The following is a 6,698-nucleotide window of genomic DNA, read 5'->3' as shown; positions in this document are numbered from 1 at the left end:
CCCCTTATTCTTAAACTGTGTGTGGCCCCTGGTTCTGGACTCCCCCCAACATCGGGAACATGTTTCCTGCCTCTAGCGTGTCCAAACCCTTAATAATCTTATACGTTTCAATGAGATCGCCTCTCATCCTTCTAAACTCCAGAGTATTAAAATAATAAAACAATATCCATGTTCCTCATGTAACGACAGAGTGGAAACATGCTACAATTTAAAAAATTACAAGACCTTTAAAACCACCATATCCTGTTCAGTTACTTCCTCCTCAAATGGCAGTTTTGCCTTACTAGAGATGAAATTGTGCTTTATCTGAAACAGAGCTAACATGTCATGGGACAAATATGTAATTTGTATACGGGAGCACACTAGCCAAATACGGTGAAAGTATTTTGGGATTCTCCAAGCGACTGAAGTTAGTAAATAATCTGTCGTTAATAGCTGTGCTGCTCGGGCATTTTGCGTCTAATTTTTCGTGAGAATTGTGAAAGGATAGAGATAAGACCCATTCTATCGTTTTCCTGCCATCTTAACCAAGCGGGTAAGTATAATCCGCTCTTTGCTCCACATGTGGAAGAGGTTTACTTGTTATACCCAAGCGGATCCGGCATTGTCGATCAAAAAAGCAAAGTGGTGGCCCGCGTGGGTTTTCTCCGGGTGCTCCGGTTTCCTCCCACACTCCAAACCCGTGCAGGTTTGTAGGCTAATTGGCTGTGGTAAAATTGTAAAATTGTCCCTGGTGTGTGTAGGATAGTGTTGATGTATGGATATCGCTGGTGGGCACAGTCTCGGTGGGCCGAAGGGCCTGTTTGCATGCTGTATCTCTAAAGTCTGAAGTCTTCCCGATCTTTCTGACGGATTGCAAACATTGGCCGGGCTGTGTTTAGTTTGGTATCATGTCAGTGCTGTAACTCTAAACTAAACTAAAGATTTCTATTGGAGAAATAAGGCGTTGTGTGTTGTGATGTGGATGTCCATTCAGAATTAGATCTCCTAGTTACCTGGCAATACTTCAACTGTTAAAGGGTTTTTTCACTCGGTCAAAACTGCTGGTGTAATTTTCTGCATCCTGAAGACAAAATGTGTTTCCCTCCAACTTAACCCTGGTGTCCAAGACGTACCATTCTGCGGGACATCGATCAGACTGGCGGAGAAGGTTAACGAGAATGTTACTGGGCTTTATTACTTAGAGCGCAGGATGAAGAGTGTGATCTTATAGAGGTGTATATGATCATGTGGGGATGAGTTAGGGTGAACACACAGTCTTTTACCCAGAGGAGGGGAATCAAGATACAGAGGGCAAGGGTTTAAGGTGAGAGGGGAAAAAATTAATAGGAACCTGAGGGGCAACTTTTTCACTCAGCAGGTGGTGGGTATAGGAGGAAGTTGAAGCAGGTACTATAACACAAAAGACGCTTAGACAGATAGATGAATGGGAATGGTTTAGAGGGATGTGGGCCTAACGTGGGCAATTGGGACTAATGTAGATGGGGCATCTGGGCCAGCATGGGCTAATTGGGCTGAAGGGCCTGTTTCCCTGCTCTTTGACTCTCAGACTATTTTGTTTTCAAAGAAACATGGCAGCAGTCAGTCGGCCATGAATCTGTGGAATTTATTGCCACAGGCGGCTGTGGAGGACAAGTCAATGGAAATATTCAACGCGGAGATTAACAGATTCTTGATTAGCGCGGGTGTCAGAGGTTACGGGGAGAAGGCAGGAGAATGGGGTTGAGGGGGAAAGATAGATCAGCTGTGATTGAATGGCGGAGTAGACTCGATGGGCCGAACGGCCTAATTCTGCTCCTATCACTTATGAACAATAACACACCATCACTGAGGATTCTCACTAATGTGAAGAATGGGCGATGTTTCGGGCCATGAAGAGTCATGACCCAAGACGTCAGCTGCCCATGCTCTCCAGGGGTGCAGCCTGTCCTGCTGCGTTACTCCAGCACTTTGTGTCTTTGACTCTTCACTTGGGAATCTCCCGCTTGGCAGTGTCTGTGGGAACAGTCCAACGTTTAGTGATGCTATTGAGGAATGGTTCAGCCTGTGACGATGTTGGCAGCCGACACTCTGGCAGGAGCTGCAGATGCTGGTTTACACCAAAGATAGACACAAAAAGCCGGAGTAACTCAGGCAGCAAATCTGGAGAGAAGGAATGGATGACGTTTCGGGGTCGAGACATATAAAATTATAAAAGGACTGGACAAGGTAGATGCAGGAAAAATGTTCCCAATGTTGGGCGAGTCCAGAACCAGGCGCCACACAGTCTTAGAATAAAGGGGAGGTCATTCAAGACTGAGGTGAGAAAAAACGTTTTCTCCCAGAGAGTTGTGAATTTGTGGAATTCCCTGCCACAGAGGGCAGTGGAGGCCAAGTCACTGGATGGATTTAAGAGAGAGTTAGATAGAGCTCTAGGGGCTAGTGGAGTCAAGGGATATGGGGAGAAGGCAGGCACGGGTTATTGATAGGGGACGATCAGCCATGATCACAATGAATGGCGGTGCTGGCTCGATGGGCCGAATGGCCTCCTCCTGCACCTATTTGTTTCTATGATTCTATGAGACCCTTCTTCAGACTCTGATGTTGCTCTGGCAATCAGCTGTCATTCAGGCAGGGCTTCCTGCTTCTGAGTTGGAAAGATCGCAAAATGTCACACCCCAGAAACTCGAGCCTGATGCTGTGAGATTGACTCGACTTACGCTCGTAGATTGTCGATGATATCTGTATCACCCTGTGCTCGTGGCGCTGGGGAGATTCGCTGTCTTGTCACGTGCTATGCCACACAATACAGAGCCACAGAGACATGCGGCTCAGTACCAGGCCCTTCGGCCCAATCCTCCATACTGACCAAGGTGCCCCATCTGTGCTAGTCCCATTTACCCGCCTTTGGCCCATATCCATCCAAACCTTAGGTAGACAAAATTGCTGGAGAAACTCAGCGGGTACGGCAGCATCTATGGAGCGAAGGAAATAGGCAACGTTTCGGGCCGAAACCCTTCTTCACACGAAGGAAATAATCCAAACCTTTCCTATCCATGTTCCTGTCATAAGTGATAGGAGTAGAATTAGGCCATTCGGCCCATCAAGTCTACTCCGCCATTCAATCATGGCTGATCTATCTCTCCCTCCTAACCCCATTCTCCTGCCTTCTCCCCGTAATCTGTACCAATGACGAATATCCAATTATGTCCAAATATCTTTTAAATGTTATTAAATATAATAAAAAGGAACTGCAGATGCTGGTTCATAACAAAAATATAGGCGTCTGGAGAAGGGTCTTGACCTGAAAAGTCACCCATTCCTTCTCTCCAGAGATGCTGCCTGTCCCGCTGAGTTGTTCCAGCATTTTGTGTGGATCTTCAATGGTTCTTGATTCCCCAACTTTAGGTAAAGACCCATGTGTATGCACCCTATCTATATCCTTCATGATTGTGTGTACCTCGATTGGATCACTGTTTAGGTTCTAGTGTTTCAAGGAATAAAGTCCTCGCCTGCCCAGCCTCTCCCTACAATCCAGGGCCTTGAGTCCTGACACTGTCTTGGTAAATTTTCTCTGCAATCTTCCCAGCAAAAGAGTAAATAGATAATCTTAGAACAGGCAATGTTCTAAATCGAGACCGTGTTTTTTCTTGCCCCTTTGTTGATTTGAGCCTTCTTGAAGATAGACACACAAAGTGCTGGAGTAAAAGCCCTTTCCCACGATACGAGTTCATTCAAGAGCTCTCCCGGGTTTAAAAAAAAATCAAACTCGTGGTAAGCACGTAGAATAATAATAATAATAATAATAACTTTATTTATAAAGCACTTGAAACAACTGCAGTTGCCACAAAGTGCTGTACATGAGAACTCATGGACAAAAAGCTATTACAAACAATTAAAAACCATTAAAAACCGTAAAACGAAGGACTATAAAAAACACACTAAAAATTAAAAGACATTAAAAGCACTAAAAACAGGAGCAATGCCTCAGCCAGTGTCGAAAGCCAAAGAATAAAAATGTGTTTTTAGGGAGGATTTGAAGATGGACAGTGAGGGGGCCTGTGTGATGTGCAGCGGCAAGGTGTTCCAGAGTGCCGGAGCAGCAACAGAAAAGGCTCTATCCCCTCTGAGCTTCCGCTTAGACCTTGGTACCTCAAGGAGCAGCTGATCAGCTGACCTGAGGCACCGGGCAGGAGCATATAGGTGGAGCAGCTCAGAGAGGTAATGCGGGGCGAGCCCATTCAACGATTTAAAAACAAATAAAATAATTTTGAAATGAACTCGAAAGTGCACTGGGAGCCAGTGAAGGGAGGCCAAAATTGGCGTAATGTGCTCCCTCTTTCGATTTCCGGTCAAAAGGTGAGCGGCAGCATTTTGAACAAGCTGGAGACGAGCCAATGAAGCTCGTGCGACTCCAGAGTAGAGTGCGTTACAGTAATCCAGCCTAGTTGTAATAAAGGCATGGATTACTGTTTCAAAATGCTGCCGCTCGAGAATGGGCTTCACCTTTGCCAGCTTCCTTAGGTGAAAGAAGCTGGACTTAACCACTGCGCCTATTTGTTTATCTAGTTAAAAATCACCGTCCATCCTAAAACCCAGGTTCAAAACGGTTGGCTTTACAGACAATGCCAGTGGACCCAAGTCAACAAAGGGAGGTTCACGGCAGCCATTGGGGCCAAACAAAATCACCTCTGTCTTCTCTACATTAAGTCCCAGAAAGTTTAAGGCCATCCAGGACTTAATGTCCTCAAGACAAGACAGAAGTGATTTTAGAGAATAGTCGTCTTCTTTCCTGAGTGGCATATATAACTGGCTATCATCTGCATAAAAGTGAAAGGAGATGCCATGCCTTCTTAAAATTGAGCCCAGAGGAAGTAGGTATAAAGAGAAGAGCAGGGGCCCTAAAATTGAGCCCTGTGGAACCCCATATACCAAGGGAGTGGAGGAGGATTCAAAGCCAGCAAGGCTTACCCGCATGGTTCTGTCTGCCAGATAGGACCTGAACCATCCCAGGGCACTGCCACAAATGCCCACTTGGTGCTGTAATCGGGAAATTAAAATTCCATGGTCCACTGTATCGAAGGCGGCAGATAGGTCCAGCAAGACAAGAACCACATAATTATCAGAGTCGTTTGCCAGGAGGATGTCGTTGAAGACCCTTAGCAGAGCCGACTCTGTGCTATGCATAGCCTTGAATCCAGACTGGAAAACCTCCCGAAAATTGTGCTCATCCAGGAAGAGTTTCAGTTGATCATAAACTACTTTCTCCATGATCTTAGAAATAAAAGGCAACTTGGAGATCGGCCTAAAATTGGCCAGAACAGTTTGGTCCAGGCCTGGTTTCTTAAGTAGTGGTTGCACTACAGCATGTTTAAAATTTATGGGGACAACCCCAGAACACAAGCTACTGTTTATGATGGCGAGAACCGACTGCCCTATACTCGGGAAAACCTCTTTAAAAAGAAGAGGAGAGACAGCATCACAGGGGGAACCTGACGGCTTAATATGCCTAACCACAACCTCTAGACCCGACAATGTCAGAGGCACAAACTTATCGAATGCCACCAGGCATGGGGCCGGAACAGAGGGGTCAGAGGCAGGAGCTGAGATGAGAGCCCTTATAGAAACAACCTTATTGATAAAGAAGTGCAGGAAGTCATTGCACAATTTGGACGATGCTTCCAAGCAAACAGGCTGTGGGGCATTTAAAACAGAATCAATAGTTTTGAATAACAGAATGTACGTAGCGGGTACGTCAGAGCTCGGGGACGTCTCTTAGCGGCTCGTAACGCTAACGGCAGGTACTCGGGAAACGCAGTTAGCTCGGGAAGACTCGTGAAGATTTTTCAACTTGTTGAAAAATGTCCACGAGATCCCCGAGTACCGACGAGCGGCCATTACCGTAAATCTCCGAGTTTTCGAATCAGGGGAAACTCGGGAGAACTCTTGGAATGAACTCGTACAGTGGGACAGGGGTTTTACTCAGCGGGTCAGGCAGCATCTCTGGAGAGGAGGAATGGGCGACGTTTCGGGTCGACACCCTTCTTCAGACTGAGAGTCAGGGGAGAGGGAAAACGAGAGATACAGACGGTGATATGGAGAGGCAAGGAACAAATGAATGAAAGATATGCAAAAAAGCTAAAAAAAACCCCATGATAATGGAAAGATGGAGCCCACAATGGTCCATTGTTGGCTGTGGAAGAAGATGATAATGAGTTATACAGACAATGAAACTCAACGGGACGACAGTGAAACTAGCATTAGGATGGGGGAGAGACGGAGAGAGAGAGAGGGCATGCAAAGGTTACTTGAAGTTAGAGAAGTCAATATTCATACCGCTGGGTTGTATGAGCTGCCCAAGTGATATATGAGGTGGTGTTACTCCAAGTTATGCTGGGCCTCACACTGACAGTGGAGGAGGCTTCTTGTAAATTCGTCCAAATGGCAAAATAAAGCCCATGTCCCACTTCCACGACCTAATTCGCGACCTCTGACCACCTTAAAAGACCTAGAAAAATCAAGGTCGCGGTAACCTATGACCTCCTACGACCTTCCATGGCTATGTTGAAGACCTCCCACGACTATGAAGAAGACATTCTTCGACCTCCCACGACAATGTTGAAGACCTCCCACGACCTCCTTCGACTGTGTTGAAGACTGGCTTCGACCATGTACGTTTTACTGCTGTTTGCAGTAGCCCTTTTGCTTCAGCAGCCTTT

The sequence above is a fragment of the Amblyraja radiata genome, chromosome 27, assembly GCF_010909765.2.
Source record: "Amblyraja radiata isolate CabotCenter1 chromosome 27, sAmbRad1.1.pri, whole genome shotgun sequence".
Taxonomy (NCBI): domain Eukaryota; kingdom Metazoa; phylum Chordata; class Chondrichthyes; order Rajiformes; family Rajidae; genus Amblyraja; species Amblyraja radiata.
This window is presented reverse-complemented; position numbering follows the sequence as displayed.